Source organism: Sciurus vulgaris (assembly GCF_902686455.1).
Source record: "Sciurus vulgaris genome assembly, chromosome: 1".
NCBI classification, from domain to species: Eukaryota; Metazoa; Chordata; class Mammalia; order Rodentia; family Sciuridae; genus Sciurus; species Sciurus vulgaris.
The window spans coordinates 10,199,042-10,216,139 of NC_136461.1; the positions used below are offsets into that span (position 1 = coordinate 10,199,042).

Below are 17,098 nucleotides of genomic sequence, written 5' to 3' on the forward strand. Positions count from 1 at the left end.
GCACAGAGAGACTGAGTCACTTGCCCAAGGACACACAGCCAGGAAGTGACAGAGCTGGGATTAGAAGCCAGGATGTCTATCCCTAAAGCTTGTCCACTTAATCCCCACGCGGTATCTCTACCCTCGCCACCTGAGCAAGCTTCCTGAACCTTACTTGCTTGTCACAGACTCTCCAGGATGGGCTTTCCCGTCCTTCCTGTCCACTCCCAGGCCTCTGAGGCCACAGCCCCCCTCCCCACTGGTCAGTGTTGGTCGGCTCTGTCTCTCTGGTGCCCCCTCCCTGCAGGATGCACTGGAGTCTCTAGCACTTGACCTGAGGCCTGGCACACAGTAGGTGCTCAGCAAACGTGTTCTGAATGAGCAGACTGCCGGCTGGAGGGACGTGAGAGCCCCTAAGAGGCTAAAGAGCCCAACAGGGGCCACGGGAGCAGCAGGAAGCAGCCGGACATGCACCCGGTGGCCAGGCCTTGGAGAGCAGGTCCCTGCAGCCCACACAGCGGCCACGGTGGGAGGCACCTGGAGTGTTTCACTGCAGGAAGCCCCACGTATGCGCCCCCCACGGGCTTCCTCCCAGATGGCAGGAAGACCAGAGGAAGAGAAGGAATGATGTCCAGCACTGAAGATGGCCACTGGATGCCCACAGATGCCCCTCAGGCAGGAATCTGTCCCACTGCCAGGCGCTCACGTGAGCCTGGCCACGTGGATTTATTTGGGTGGATGTTTGGACGTCGAGTAAGTCGTCTTGGGCAATGGCCCCCAAGCCAGAGCGTCCAGCACCAGCACCTGAGACCCCAGAGCTGGTGCCATTTCAGGAAGCCCCTGTGCTGCTCTCTGAAGGTGGCGGGTGCACGTTCCCCGGGCATCACCTGCCCCTGGAGAGGCCTCAGCCTCAGCCCTGCCCAGTCGCTCTGTCCCCACACTGTCCTGTCCACCTTTCATCTGTGTCCCCGCGGTGACCGTTGGCTCCTCCCAGGTTTTTCCAGCTCAGCTCTGCAGAACAGGCTCGGGTCTCCCCGACGTGCACCCGGCCAGGAGGAGCCCAGGATGTGTGTTTCCCACTGCGAGAACCCCGGGAGGAAGCGGAGTCTGGGGGTCAAGCCCCAGGACCAGGTGGTGCAGTGGAAGGAGTAAAGGCCTGGGGTCACGCTCAGTGGGGTCACGTCCAGTGCTGGGGCTGGCCGGCCCACCAGGCCTCAGCCCCGACCTTGCAGTGAGCGCCAAAGGAAACTTGCTCCTTAGACCTGCACACCCAGAGGGCTGGGGAGCTGGGGAGCATGAGGTGGAGACCCGCCGGTCAATCCTGTCCAAAGCAACCTGCCCTGGCAGCTCCGGATCCAGCCAGGCTTGTGGCCAGCCTGAGAGAAAGCAAACCTGGCTGCTGAGCGCGCTCGGGACGGGGCCTTGGTCTGCCCCTCGCACGCAGGCCTGCAGAGGGTGAAAGGGCCTGCCGGGACTTAGGGGGGGATTCCAGCAGCAGCTCCTTAGAAACGGGCCCCAGGGACCCGGGAAGAGCCGCCGCGAGTCCACCCCAGAACGCTCACGGGGGTCTTTCTGCCAGTGAGTGGCCTTGGGTTTTCTGGATAGAGCGGCCATCTGACCCTTGAAACGCAGGGACCAGCAGTAAATGGAAGTGTCATGGATTTGCCTCGGTCTCTGGGCAGAACAGGAGCCCCATCCTGGGGGCTTCCTCCCCGATCTGCACGAGGGTTGGCTGAGCCCCTTCTTGTCTGCTTGGCAAGAGGATTAAGGTTAAATGAGGTAGCCGGAGCCCCAGAGGACAGCCATTAGCCGGTGCGCCGCCCCTCCGCCCTCCCTTCCTGCGACAGACGCAGGCCGCCGTCCAAGTCTCTACGCTGTCCCTGGCAACCTGGTGGCGGCCCAGGGAACCTTCCAAACTGTGATCATTGCGTTTTATGTTAATAAACGCCTTCTCTTTCCCTTAAAAAAATGGCAAGACCACATAAATAATACAGCTAGAACGTGCGTCACTGTGTAAATATTCAGGACCCTGGAGATTCCGCTTCGCGGTCTGATTATCAGTCTTTTTCATTTAAGTATAAACAATAAGTGCATTGCAAATTATTGCTGGAAAAGCATGCTTAGGAAATGCAGCTATTACTGATCAATTGGATGGAATAATTACTACAATCGCTGGGTAATTAGATCTTCCCTGGTCTGAAAGGGGAGGACATGATCTCTGGGATTGATTCCTCCCCTCAACAGAGTCCTGGAGCCAAGAACAGAGAGTCCTGAACTCTCAGGCAATGAAGCTGGCGATTGCAAGTTGGGGGAGCTGTCCCTAGCTCCCGCCTCCCCCCCAAAAAATGAATGAAGCTATCACATCCATTATGAATGCTCTCAGCTGACATAGTTATAGAAACTGATGAAAAACTGCTTAAATTGAAAGCAGTGAGTTGGTGGGGGTCTTCCACCCAATAAGAAATGCCGTGGTCGGTGGAAATGGACTGGTGCAGCAACTCAACAAAATCATCAGTAACCCAGTCTTAACTAGTCTTCTCTCTGTTACCTCATGGTCACAAAATGGCTGCTGGTGTTCCAGGCAACATATTTATATTTAAAGCCAGAAGGAGGCAGAAGCAATGGTGACATTCGCCCTCTTTAAAACAATCCCTCAGGAGACTTCAACTAATGTCTCATTGGGCAGAACAGGGTCACAGAGCCCCACCCTTCAAGGGAGGCTAGGAAAGTGAGGGACGTAGGATCTCCCACGTGGCTTAATCAGTCAGGAGCCTTTGGGACTCAGCGTGTTGTTACTCTGAACAAGAAGGGGTTCTGTTGGCAAGAAACGAGGAGAACGCAGGAGTCGAGCGGACAGCTAACGTTGTCTGTGACAGACACTCAAGGCGACCGGGCCCCGGTCCCTGATGGCCGAGACTGACTTGTATGCTATCGGTGCCTGGCGGGCAGTCGCGCTGGGTGGGAGCAGCAGTGGGGAACCGTCCTGGACTCGAGGCAGGGGTGGAGGACGTCAGGAAACGTCAGGGGCGAGTGGCATCTCAGTCAGGCTTAAGAAAGGAGTAGCCGTTTGCCAGCGTGCCGTGGGGTGTGCGTGTGTGTGTGTGCGTGTGCGTGTGCGTGTGTGTGTGTGCGTGTGTGTGTGTGCGTGTGCGCATGTGCGTGTGCATGTGTGCGTGTGTGTGAGCATGTGCACGCGGGCTGGAGTGGGCAAGTTGTGACCAGGCAGACAGGGAGAGCAGCGTAGCAGGCAGCCAGAGCAGCCGGCGCAGGAGCTGAGGAGCTGACGGGCCCAGGAGCCAGCAGACACCAGCGACCACAGGGCTTAGACTTTGTCCCAGGGGCCTGCGCTCCAGCCCTTGCCAGTAGACAGGTGAAAATGGCAGAAGCCACTAGTCCCCACTGCCTGGCAGTCAGTCCGTGAGCCTTCTTCATGGCTGCGTCCCAGGAGGGGAAAGTGGCTGGATAATCATGCAGGGAAGTGGCTATTGCTGCCTGTTATTAAGAGTCCGGGTGAAGTCGGCTTCAGGCACAGCTGGATCCAGAGGCTCACACCGTGTCATCACGAATCCGTCTCTCTCACTTTCTAGACTCTTCCTTTGTGCTCATTTCACTTCCTTGAGTCCCTTGGCCTTCAGAAGTTCCAGAATCAGGTCCTCTAATCCCTGACCCCAAAGGAAGGAGCCACAATTCCTACAAAGGTCCCAGGGAGAGCTTTTGAGTGGGTAGGCCTGAGCGGGACTGAGCTGCCTGCCAGAAACCCGCAGAGTGAGCCCGCAGCGGAGGAAATGGGCTGCCGTCGGCTTGGGTGGGCCCAAAGCCCAGGAGCCCCCACAGCCTTGTTCTGACACCGCCCACCAGGGTCCACACGGCTGCCCACTGGCCCTCCCGTGTCCCTTCCCGCTGCCGCGGGATCTGCCGCCTCCCGAGCTCTCACGATGCCCCAGGCTGTGCGGCGGCTGCTCTGGAAGCTTCCTCATCCCGAGTCCTCTGCTGAGCTCGCCCCTGGGAACGGAGACCCCTTCCCTGTTCTCCCCCATGCCTGGCACATCCCAGCCCACCTTGGGGTCAGACCTGCCCTGCATCGGGAAGGCCACGGAGGTGCCTCTGTGCCATCTAAGGGAGCTGGTGGTGGCTGCAGGCCACTTCCTGCCACAGCAGAGTCTCAGCCGCCCGCCCAGCGCCCGCCATGAAGCATGGAGGCTCCGGTGAGGCCCCCCACCTGGCAAGGAACACGGAGCCTATGTCCACAGTGTCACAAGGCCATGACGAGTCTGCATCCAGACCCAGGGAACAGGGTGCTGTGACCACTGACGGGAAACGGAGATGGGGAGGTGACAGGCCACCTTGCCAGGAGCAGGTGGCCCCAGCTCCTCCATCAGGGCCTCCTCTGGTTCAGCTTCCCTGGGAAGCTGCCTCTGAAATCCTCCCTGTCTTACTCAGGACTCTGCGAGTCACAAGTGACAGACCCCAGACTCTAACAGGTGTGAGCAACAACCAGTGAAGTTTGGAGCTCTTGAAAGTAAGAATCCAAGAGTGTCTGGCTTCAGGCATGGCTGGATCCAGGTCTCCTCCTCCAATTCTCTGGGATCTCCCACTGGAAATTCCTGGGCACATCCTTACTGCTGAGCAGTGTCAACAGGGACACATGCTACACCCTTGCAGGACAGGTGTCCCTGTGGGGGGTGGAGGGACCCCTGGGCTATGGTCGTCCAGAGGCAGGGGCTGAGTGGTCTCTGCCTAGTCAGACCCGTGCCTCGCTGGCAGCCCAGGTGCTGCCCGTCACTCAGGGACTTCTTCGTCCTCCTTCCACCGACTCTTGTTCAGTCTTCGGCTTGCCAATCCACAGGGACCAATGGAGTGTCCCTCTGATTTCCCCTCAGCTTCTGAAGACCAGGAGTGGGGACATGGGCATGCTGTCTGGCTGGCCAGGGAGGGTTCCCTGGGGCCCTGCAGGGAGCCAGGAAGGAGCTCGACCCAGGCCCGGGGGGGCCAGAAGGCAGGGGAGGGGTTAAGGGAACGGAAGGAGCCCCCGCCGCAGCCCCGGGGTCCCTTCTGTGCAAGCGACACCAGGAAAACCATGCGTGAGCGCGGGGCCTGGGTCGAATCCCAGCTCTGCTGCTTACCACGATGCCACTTCAGGCGACGACGTCATTTCCCGGGCCTCGCGCCCTCCCCGAGAGCAGGGCTGGGCACATCAACTTCAGGCGGAGGACGCCATGCCCGGGGTGCCCAGGGTCCCAGCTCTGCCCCGGGCCAGGCCCTCGGGTGGCGACCCCAGCGAGGTTCCTCGTGGGTCTCCAGCTGCCTGCTGGGCCCAGCCTCGGGTCGTCAGGAGCGCCGCCTGCCTGGCTCCTAACGCAGCGCCAGTTTGCCCGTTCCCGGCCCAGCCTGGAGGACAGGAGGCAGGACGCGCTGGCCGGGCTCCGTAATGCACCCCTGCGGGCCTCAGGGGACTCCAGGCCGCCTCGGTCCCGCCCGCGGACGGGTGGGTAAAGAAAACGGGGCGCGGGCACCGTGGCCTTCCATTCGGCCCCGTAAAGAGAAATGAGATCAGGCCCTTCGCAGGGAAATGGACGGAGGTCGTGAGCAGCATGTCTGGTGAAGTAAGCCAACGTCGGGAAGGCCGGTCCCACGTCGGGAAGGCCGGGTCGCACACAGGGAAGGCCGGGTCGCGCATTTCCTCCCACACGTGGAAGAAGATGGAGAGGAGAGGCGTGGGGGTCTCGTGACCCTCCCCGACCGGCCACCTCAGGTACTAACGTCCCTGCCTCCTGGTGGCCATCCCTCAGATGTGTGGAGGAGGCGTTCCCAGGACGGCTGTCGGGGTCACGGCTGGGAGCACAGCTCGGGGTGGTCAGCCTGCGCCGCCCTGGCCCTGCCCCTGGCTGGCTGGGAGTCTTCGGAGGCCCCTCCCTTCCCGGCCTCAGGCCCTGAGCTGGGAATGAGGAGGCTCCCTGAGTCACCAGGGGGTTGAACTGGGGCGACTCGAGCCAAGCACTTAGAACAGCGCCTGGCGTGGCGTGGCGTGGCGTGCGGGCTCAGTGAACGCCAGGCGCTGCTCGACTTGTCTTTGCCGCTGGGAATAGAACCCAGGGCCCCGCGTGTGCTGGGCAGGTGCCCTACCGCTGAGCTCTGGCTCTGGTCCGAGGCATCCTTTTAAAGTCACGTAACAACTGAGGGACGCACAGCAAACTCTCCTGACCAAAGCGAGCGCTTGCTACCTAGCAGCTGCTGGTGTGAGTGCTAGCATCCCCAGGAAAACTCCTATTCATCCTTCAAAACCCAACCGAGACAGCCTCCCAGTCTCTGTTCTGCAGAGCTCATGATCCCACGGCTCAGGCTGTCCTTCGTTTGCCTGTTCTGAATAGTTCTGTTGTTGCTGCTTTTCCTTCCCCGGCTAGATCCTGATGTCTTCCAGGACGGGGACCACTCTTCTCCAACTTGTCCCATGTCCCTGGTGGCCAGCACAGAGCCAGTACTGTGTGCGTGGAATGAAGCAAGGGAATGCAGGGCACGTCTCAGGAGCTGGTCGGGCCGCGTCTCTCCCGGGTGGCAAAGCAGGCGGTAGGGGAGGCAGGCTGACCAGGTTCGCTCATCGCCTCTGGCTGTGATAACTCTGGGGCAGGAAGAGCCACATGGCCTTTGTCCCACCTCCTGCGCTGGCCAGTCCCTCCTCCGTCCCTCCAGGAGCTCTAGCCAGATGCCATGCTGGCCTCCGCCCGCTCCCTTTATGCTCTCCACCCTCCTCTCTCCCCACGCTGGGTCATTCTCACTGGGTGCTGCCCACCTTTCGGTGCCTGAGTCTGATGAGGACTTGCGTGGTGATTGTGCCCGGTGGCCCTCCTCCGTGAAGGTCACTGTTTGCTTTATTTAAAGAATGGCCTTTGAAATGCTGAGCTTGCCGGGCGCTGGTAAAGCTGGGGTGCAGATCCCCGCACACAGAGGAGCTGGCCTGGTGCCCGCAGCCCTCTCTCACTGACCTCCAACGGCTCCTCCCTCTGGAACGCCGGGGGCCCTTGGCCTCTGTCCCCGGAGTCCACATCTGCAGGACACAGGTGCCAGAGCAGAGGCGGGCATTCACGAGCACACTTGATTTCTGTCCATCTGAACTGAGGCCGAGGCCTTCCTGGGGCCCCCGAGTGCCTGCTGAAGTGGTCTTCACTGGTGGCAGGTGAGGGGCCCTGGCTGTGATTTCTGGACCGTGTTCAGTAGAGGTTGCCACTGGGCCACTGGTCACCCTAGAAAGTCCGGCTCATGGAAGGCGGAAGGCTGGACGCTGCCTGGCACACTGGCCCCAGCTCAGGATGTGCCTCAGGAGTCGCTGGCAGAGACAAGTCCTTCAAAGCCACCTGGGGAGTCCCTTATTTAAACATCCTCGCCACAGCCATGGTGTTTGCCGAAGGCCGGCCTCCAGGTCCAGAGGCCGGGTGGGGAGGCGGACGGTGCCAGAGAACAGGGTCACCTGCACCCAGATGACCGCAGAGGGGCAGGAAATCCCCTCAGTCAGGCTGAGATCGGGACCGTAGTGAACACGGAAGGGTGAGGTGAAGGACGTAGGGGCAGGGGAGGCCGGCACGTGACTGAAGACGGTCAGAGAAGAGCTCTCAGGAGGGCCGGGGGGCGGACACCCGACCCTTGAGAAAGAGACAGAATCACGCCGAATCTGGGAGAAGGTTCTAGCATCCAGAGCAAGTTAAAGTCCTGAGAAATAAGGCGCTTGGCCCCCACCTGGAGCCATGGGGACCTGGGCAGGTCATTCACTTGGAAACGGGGCCACAGTCGGGTTGTGTTCCCAGGTACGAACCTCAAATATGACAGACGTGCCTTGTCCGATGGGGGGCCGCAGGGGCGGCGGGGGCTTCTTAAAATCACAGCAGCATTAAAGAGTAGATGGTCAAGGAGGGCAATGGGTGCTGGGGTCCGATGTGTCTGTCCCTTTCCAAATCTGCATCCAGTGACTTCACGTTGGTATAGGTGGACGTTGGCTACCGTGGGGGGGTGGACGCCCCAGGAATCAGCAAACACTACCCACCAGGGCTTTCTGTTGGCTTGTTTGGGGAGCCAGTTTTTAAGCCGTCGCCTGGAAGGATGCGCTGGGAACGGACAGGACCGGGGGCTCTCCCTGTCCACGCCTCCTCACCCCTGTTCACCGTGTCCTCCCTCTTCCCGCCTCCTGGCCAGTCCTCCTGGAGGCCAGTGCGCTCCTGCCTCCCTCTCTGGTTCTTGCTGTTCTGCCACTGAACACCCGCAGGCCTGGCTGGCTGACCTCCTCAGGGCCTTGCTGAGGTCCGCCCTTCCCAACACCCCGCCCCTCCCTGGCTTTCTCCCTCACCGGGTCTTCCACTGACTTCCTCTCTTTATTCTGTGGCTCACACCCTCCACCCCAGAAGGCAACCCCAAGAGGCGGGGGCTTTTCATCTGTTCTTTCACGCTTTTATACCCAGCCCCTAAAGCCCTGCTGGGCACACACTGAATGGCTGCTCATCTCTTATCGACTCCATGTCCTGGCCTGTTGTCTTTCCCTCTAGTGCATCCGTCTGTCTGCTGTTGCCTCTCATCCCTGGAACACAGGCAGATGCACAGGGCCATCAGGGTTTGCTGCACTTAGGGAAACCGAGGCTGCCCAGTGAGGAGCAAGGGTCCTGCTCGAGATAAACGTGGCTCCATGTCACCAGAGGGAGGCTCCGGGGAGGCCCTGTGTCTTACGCTGCAAGACAGCAACCTCGTGAAGCCGTCGTCGCCCTACATCCTTAAGTTAAATATTCCCCCAGATCCTTATCACCCGAGTCATTATTGTGCCGCACGGATTGACATGTTTCCAGTCTACCGCTGCCACTCATTTCCACGTGAAATGACTGCCTTCGTGACATTGGACCGTTTTAGGGCATGTTACGAGGAAAGATCAGCGGAGCAATGTAATTTGAAATGGGATCTTTTTTTCTTTTGTGCTTTCTCTTATTTTTTAAAATTTTTACTTTAATTAAAGTAATGCATGCACATAATTAAAAATCAAAGGGTTCTAAGAGACCTATCATGGAAAATGCTAGTCCCAGCTCTCCCTTATTCTCCCCCGATTCCAGCTCCCTGGAGCCAACTACTTCCCATAATTCCTGCTGCTTTTCTTGCTCCTCGTCTCCCTGACTCGGATCAGTGGTCGTGTTGCTACTTCTGGGCTAACCTATTTTAGACATGGTCTCCTGGTGTCTTGTGATGCTGTGTAACCAGGTAGCTCCCTCTGAATCTCCTGCCCAATCCTCCCAATATACAGTCATGCCTGACTTGATAATGGGGACACATCATGAGAACCACGTGATTAGATGACACTGTCACACAAACGTCACAGAGTGCACCTTCACAGACTCAGAGGGTGCGGGTCCGTCTCCTTGTGGCCTCTTGACGCAGGTAAGAGGTTCCGCTAACATCAGGTGCGTGAGACTGCACCTGTGTTCAGTTAGCAGCTTTGTGTTGTGTTGAGTGCCTTCTAGATGGTGATAAAAAGGACGCTGTGGTAAACACACAAACCATCCACGTTTTATCCAGTAAGACCTTATCCAGTAAGACCCACAGGGCGTCACTGTATCGCGGTACTTTTCCATGACTGACAGCACAGTCGGTTCGTGGACACAGCATCACCATCAACACAAGAGCAGTGTGTTACACTATGACACTACAGACGCTCCCATCTCACTGGGCAATGGGAAGTTTTCACTCTGCTATCATCTTCGGGGACCACAGTCAAACGCACACTCTGACATCGGCCCAAACAAGGTTAGGTGGTGTGGGCCTGTGGTCGAGTCACACTGCTTAGCTTCGATCAATGATCAGAGTTGACATTTATTAAGAACCAGGTTCACGCCATAGCCAGGAAGTATGCTCAGATTCTCCCCAATGGTTGGTGTATTAGTCGCCTTTCTGCCACTGTAACAAATAGCTGGGGCGATCAACTTATGAAGAGAAAAGGTTTACCTTGGCTCATGGGTTTGCAGGTTTCGGTCCATGATTGGCCTGATTGCTTTTTGGCCGGTGGTGAGGAATAGTTTGCCTCGCAGCCAAGGAGCCAGGGAGAAAATACGGGAAGATCCGAGCCCCCGGCCTCCGGCGGGACGCGCCCAGGGACCTCAGCACCTTCCACTGCCCATAGCACCTCGCTGGGGACCAAACCTCCAACACGGGGGCCTTTGGGGGCTTTCAGCCTGGCCTGTCGGAGTCTGTTCCTGTGAGGTGAGGGGACAGGGAGGATCCAGGAAGGAGACGAGAAAGGGGGTGAGAAGAAGCAAGCGAGGGATCCCTGTGGGCGGGCGCCGGAGAAGAGCCCTTCCAGCAGGCGACGTCCCAGCCAGGCCTCAACGGCGGCGGGGAGGGGTCGACCAGGAGAAGCAGCAGAGGGGGCTCTCCAGGCCTCCGAGGAGGGCCGGGGTCTCAGGAGGCCGCCCTCAGGGGTCAACCCAGCACAGAGGTCTCAGGAGGCCCCCATCAGGGGTCACCCGGGGCCGGGGTCTCAGGCGGCCGCCGTCAGGGGTCGGGCCTGGTGGAGGAGCTGGCCTTCTGCAGATGAGCCGGGCAGACGGCCTTTCAGACGCTGGGGTGCAGGGCGTCCAGGGCACAGAACCGGCCTAAGCAGAGACCCAGCTGCACGTGGAGGCGCGACGGCCCCTGCCGCGGCTCCAAACGACCCGCCGGCTTCTGTGACCCCCGCGTCGTGCCCCCTTCCGCCCCCGCCAGGCTCTCTCCCTCTCCACGCGGCTCCTGGTCCTCAGGCCGCTCCCTCGCTGTGTCCCGTTGGCTGGTCTTGAGTTCGACCCCACCACGCGGCCTCCGGGTGCACATCCCAGCCCCCAGGGGTCCCCACCCGCCAGCCCCTCATCCGACTGCGCAGAGAGCCGCCAGATTACCTGCCTGGAGCTTGGAACAGCCTCCTCCCAGAGAGGGACAGATGGAGTTTACCCCACGTCCTCATCTCAGCCTCCCAGAGGGAGGAGACTGGAGGACCCACTCTCTCTGTCCTAAGGGTCTGTCTTGGGCACCCGTTGACAAACCTCCACGTCCAGCCAGCGTTGAGCCCATCTCTACCCACAGCAGCCCCAGCCCAGCCTCAGGAACACCCAGGCCCTGACATGAGTTTCCTCAGACTCACATGTTGCTTTGCCTCTCTGAACCTCAGTCTCCTCATCTGTAGGATGGGATGACAATTAGCCCTTTTCCTCTAGATGTTCCTGGGGGTGAGATGAGGGGTTGCAAGTCAAGGGCCTGAACCAAGCGGCTGTCTTTCCTTCCCCACCTCCCCCTCGCCATTACTAACACCCTGTAACACCATTCCTGTCTCTCAGCCCCCCTTTACAAACAGCATCCTCCCTGGGCCGTCAGCCCAGCCGAACACGTGCTGGAAGAAGTGTGTCTGCAGGCATCCCTGTGGGCACAGAGCCAAGATTTTGATGAGATTATTCTCAATGAAGTAAATGTGAGCAGCTGTAGGATGTATTTTCGTCCTATCTGAATGGGAATCAACTCAGACAGTAGAGTTCCTTTCCAGCCAGGAGGAAATGGAGCTTCTTCCACCATCTCTCCTTGGCTTCCACTAAGTTGGCAGCCAGAGGAACTGGCAGCTTCATAGCTGGAAGCTTCATTGGGTTGTCCAGAACTCCACTGTAGGATGGGTGGCTTGGGATTGGGTGGGTAGGTGAGTAGGTAGATGCGTATATGCTTGGATGGGTGGGAGGATGGGTAGGTGGGTGGATGGATGGGTGGGTAGATGGATGAATGGCTGGCTGGCTGGATGGATGGATGCTGTGTCTAGATGGATGGGTGGGTGGTTGAGTAGATAAATGGATGGATGGGTGGATGATGGATGGGTGGATGGGTGGATGGATGGGTGGATGGGTAGGTGGATGGTTAGGTGGGTAGATGGATAGATGGCAGGATGGATGGCTGACTGGATGGATGGATGGATAGATGGATGGGTGGGGTCGTCCATCTTGAGTAGATAAATGGATGGATGGATGGGTGGATGGGTGGATGGATGCTGTGTCTAGATGGATGGGTGGGTGGTTGAGTAGATAAATGGATGGATGGGTGGATGATGGATGGATGGATGTGGTGAGCAACACCCTTCTTTAGTCTTGAGTGTCCTGATGGGCTGACTTGTAGTTTCCTAGATTGTCCTCGTGGAACCTCTGCGTCCCTTGTGAGGTAACGGGTGCTCTTCAGGAGGCGTGCGTTAGCCCTTCGAGCAGCAAACATCAAGACCAGTTCAACATGCATAGACTCCATCAGAGGAGCATGTATGAGGGGAGTGGGGAAAGAGTTGAAGAAACTCAGAGACCATCAGACCAGAACGCAACTCGGGCCCAGAGCCACTGGGGGAGGAGGGGCTGGGGACGCCTCCTAGACTGTGGGTCCTGAGGAGGTTTGACAGAGCTGTCTGGAGCCCTCAGGGGACGTCTCAGAGAAGGCCGGGTCTGCAGGGCCGGCCCTGACTCCATAGCCCTGCCAGGCTCTGTGCTGGCCGGAAACAGCCGGGGGCAGCGTGACCGCTGTGGAGAGGCCCTCGGTGGGTCACGCTCCTGTGCTCGATTCGCAAGCGCGTTCTCGTGGCCGACAGGGGTGGAAGGCTCTTTAGATGCGTGTCCTGAAGCTGCTGGCTTCTCTAGTTCTGGGAGACGCAGGATAGCAAAGCTGCCTGCCATAAAGAAGCCTGTGGGTTCTAGCATATTCCAGACTGACTTGGCGGCAGAGCCTTGTTCTTGGAATGGTTCCAAGGAACAGGGGTTGAGGCCCAGTGATCCAAGTTCCCAAGGCCAAGAGAGAAGAAGGAAAAAGAGAAGGGACCACGAGAGAGAGAGAGTGTTACAGACAGAGGCAAAACCAACCCAAAACACAAGCCAAGGAACAAGAGAGCACTCGGATTGCTCTGGCAGAGGCCTCCTGGGCACCGCAGTTACCAAGCCGTCCCCAGTCGCCATCCTCCTTGGACCCATTTCCACAGCGGGCAGGGGAGTTATTCTCCTTCCGTAGCTAACCCTAACCCTGACCCCCATGATGATTTATTGATTTATTGACCCCCATGAATTTATTGAGCATCTTCTCTCTGCTGGCCACTCGCCTAAACGATTCCAACTTTACTAACTCTATTCTTCCTGCACGGAAGGAAGCTGCGGCTCAGAGAGGTTAGGTGAGTGAATAGAGCCCACACAGCCAGCACGCCGCACTCCCGCAGACCCACAGCTGGGTCCGTCTGATTCCGCAGCCCCCGCAGCAAGTGATCTGGGTGATCTCTTCCTTGCCCTACCTGGCGGCAGAGACGTGCAGCCCCCTCTAAGTGGGCTGCTTATAAGCTGCTCTACATCATGATGAGAAGCAGGCACCGGGAATGTAAAGTGGGTAGCGATTTTTCTCCCTGTTTCTTTTACTGCCTTTGTTTATGGAGGGACAAATCATGGCTGTTTTCGTTTGTGTTTCTCACACAATAAAAATAAAAGATATGCTGGCAATCTGTTTAAAAGCTTATGCGATTCCAGAATTTGAGCTGTTGGATTTATGCTGCACACCGATCTCACAGCCATCACACCGCCAGCCGCCTGGGCCGCCACGTCTCCTGAAGTTGTCGTTATCAATCAATGCAGGGTGACCAGGAGCTCGGGGGTGGCGTGGCCAACCTGCCGGGGCCGGTGCAGAACAGGCGCCTGCTGTCTCTGCCTGCTTTGCTCAGAGCCTCAGGCCTTCCATTGATGGCTGGACTGGAATCGGGCTGCAAAGAGGAGGGGTCCCAGCCTGGGAGCTTCCTGCTCTTCCGTCTCCCGCCTCCACCCCCAGCCGAGCCTGCGTCCCAGTGAGCCATGCCCACCTGCACCTGTGTCGAGGCCAGCGCTGCGGGTGTCTGCTCGTCCCACCCCCGCAGTGTCCACCCCACGCAGCCGGGGACTTTCATCTGCTCCATTCAGAGCAGTGTCCCCAGTGCCTGGCATGGTACCTGGCCCACAGTAGGTGCTCAGTAAACACAGGCTGTGTGAATAAGTGAGTTCTGTGTACGCACAATGACAGGTCCTGGTTTGAGGATGGGCGAGGGGCAGCCATCGCACTGGGGAGTGCTGCCCTCTCTTCCTGCTGCTCCCTGTCCACCCCCTCGTCCTCCTGTGTCACCTCTGCCATCTAGACACTCCTCTCTGGTCTTTTCTCTTGTTTTTGCTGCCTTCCTCTGACCTCCTCCAGGGACAAGATGATGTCGCCAAGCTCAGGACTTGGCTCACCTGGAGGGCGGGGGTGGGGGCAGGGGTCCTGGTTCCAGCTTTGGCTCTGATTCCCTTGAAGCCTAAGTGCTCCTTCTCTCTGAACCTCAGTTTCCTCTTCTGTGAAATGGGGACAGCACACGCCCCCATGCCTACTGCAGGGGAAGTGGACAGACGGGTGGGTGTGAACTGGACGGTAGAGAGGGACTCAGGGGTGCTGGGAAATGGTCACTACTGACCGGCCTCCTCCCTGCCCAGGAAAGCGGCCGCCCCCTCAGGAACAGGTGCCAGGAGGCCTGTTCGGGAGTTCAGCCGGAGGCACCTGCCCAAGGGGGCGGCGTGAGCATCGCTCTGGCCTCTGAAGGGACAGAGGCCGACTGTCCGTGGCCGGCTCTGCCTGTGAGTGAGTAAAACGTCACCGTGCATCCCACGGGCTCTCCAGCATCTCTCGGGGCGGCACCTCGTCCAGGGCTGCAGGAGCCGGGGGGTTCCACTCGTCTTCCTGGGGTGTCACCGAGCCAGGACAAGTGGGCAGGAGCGCCTGGCAGGCGGGTGCCGGGAAGACCCAGTGTGTGGAGGACCCGCCGGGGGCCCCGGGGCTGCGGCTGGAGCGAGCAGGCGGGGACGGGGGAGCCGCAGCAGCACAGCTGACCTTGGGGTCCTCCCGTCCCTGCCCTCATTTTCCAGACCGCCAGACCAGGGCGGCTGACGTCCCTCTGTTTCCGCTCCTGCAGGGAAGCGTGATCTGCGGGACCGGCCGCCTGCCCCAGGGCCCAGGCTCCTTCTGCTCGCGTCGCTCACGGGTCTGTCTCGCACGGTGCCTGGTACACAGTGGGCATTGCCAAGTGCTGACGGATTCCCAGAGGGGGAACCAGCCACGTGGAAGGTGGAGTTGTGTCTGCCGACCGCGTTTGAGTGTGCGCGAGCACCGTCTGGGGTCGGTTGTCCCCTGCAGGGTCACCAGCAGTAACAGCGGTAATGAAAGCAGCAGGCGTGTGTTGCTTCTGGTGCAGCAGCAGCGAGCCGAGCAGGTCACGGCAAAGCGTCCACTCCGATGGCACCTGTGTTCCCAGAAGCCCCACCTCCATACAAATCATGCACCAAAAACAGCAGGACTGATGGGGGCAGGGTCGGGGCCACAACCCGGCGAGCTCAGGACGAGGACCTGGAGCACACTCAGAACCATCAGCCCTCGTCCAAGAACCCCAGCGCCAGGGCGGTGCCCAGCCTCCCGGTCATCATCCACACAGCTGCAGGGACACAGCTCGGCTCTGGGGGTCTCCTTCGAGATGACCCACGGGGCATCTGCCTCTGATGGAGATTCAAGATTCAAAATGGATCCGGGCCGGGCTTTCGTGGTTTGCCCACAGTTTGCCCAGAGGGAGCCGCATCTCCACCTCTCCAGCTTCCCTCCCACAAAGCCCCCCAGAGCAGGCGGTGCCTCTTGAGCCATGAGCACTTGTGACCAGGAGAGGCCCTGGGGTAGACTTTCCACCCCGGGGTTACTGTGGCGGGATCTTCATGTGCTGCAAAAGTTGCCTCTTTGATTTTGAGAAAACCTGCCCTGAATTACTTCAAGAATGATCGATTGAGCCGGACGCACAGTGTAATCCCAGCGGCTCGGGAGGCTGAGGCAGGAGGATCGTGAGTTCAAAGCCAGTCTCAGCAACAGCGAGGCGAGGCACCAAGTGACTCAGTGAGAACCTGACTCTAAATAAAATACAAAATAAGGCTGGGGATGTGGCTCAGTGGTCGAGTGCCCCTGAGTTCAACCCCCACCCCCCCAAAAAAACATGATTTTGCTGGGGAAGATTACCCAGAAACTAACATGACCACGACCTCCTGCTGACCTCAGCTCCTTACCGACCCCCACCTGTGAGGCTGTCCTCCAGGAGCAGTAGGTGGCCAACAAACTGCACCTCCTCAAGGGGACACCTACTACTAGAGTCACCCCCATTTTATTTTACAGATGGGAAAACCAAGGCTTACGGACACTGAGAGACACACCCAAAGCTACCGAGCTGGTGAGCAGAGCAAGAATCTGAATGCACACGGCCCGCCTCCAGATCTGAGACCCACCCCGCCCTCCACCCGCTGCCCTGCCAAGCCCAGGCAGGTTTGCATTGACCGTTGAAAGTCCTCAGGGACAGGGCCCTCTCCCCCTGAGACTCCGGCACCCAGCACGCTGCACGCCACAGCCCAGGCAATTCGAAAATGTCTGAGCGAGCAGCTGTCACATCAGAGAGGTGGCACCTGGAAATCTCACGAGGATGGAACCAGGGAGGTGGTCTGGGGAAGGAGGCCCTGCCACCCTGACCACCACAGCCCAGGACAGCAGCTGACGTTCATAAGGTCCTTGAAGCCAGCGCTCCAGGCCCGGCGCACATGCCACAGTGAGGGGCTCCCTGCTGCGGCAGCCAGTGGCCGTGCCGCTCACGCCCCCGCAGACGGCCTTTGGCTGCCCCTGTCCCTGACACAGCCACTGGAGCGAGGCTCAAACACCCCTGGCCCCGGGGCCCAGCCCCCAGGACCAGCCCTGGGCCTGAAGCAGGACACTGTGCAGGGCGGGGGAGCCAGAGGGCGTGGGGCGAGCATGGGGTCTGCTGTGGGCCTCAAGTCCCGGTTGGAGCCAGGAGCTGGGCCTTCAAGGGCACCTTGCGCTGTGTGGCTGTGGGTCTCCCTTCACCCCTGCGGCCTCTGGGCCTTGGTGGGCCACCTGGAAGCTGGGCTGGGACATGAAGCCTGCCTCCACACACGGGTGGAAGGGCACCGCATGCCAGGCGGTCTCCCTGCCGTTCCTTCCTCCCCTCTGCCTCCTCCTCGGGCCGACTGGGCGGACATCTGGAGAGCTCCAGCTGTTGCTATTTGAGGATTTGGCCTTCCTGGGCCTCAGAGTG

At 59.3% G+C, this 17,098-nt stretch overlaps 1 protein-coding gene and 1 pseudogene across 2 annotated transcripts in view; one reads left to right on the forward strand and one right to left on the reverse strand.

The window, feature by feature from the left end:
* The window catches only part of KAZN (kazrin, periplakin interacting protein), a 1,024,745-nt gene that overhangs the window by 824,623 nt on the left and 183,024 nt on the right, over positions 1-17,098 (forward strand). The window lies entirely within an intron of this gene.
* Positions 6,686-17,098, reverse strand: part of LOC306654597 (caspase-9-like) — a 462,751-nt pseudogene continuing 452,338 nt past the window's right edge. The window contains exon 10 of the transcript XR_013766787.1: positions 6,686-6,701. The product of XR_013766787.1 is annotated as a caspase-9-like (transcript). The remainder of the gene's footprint in view (positions 6,702-17,098) is intronic.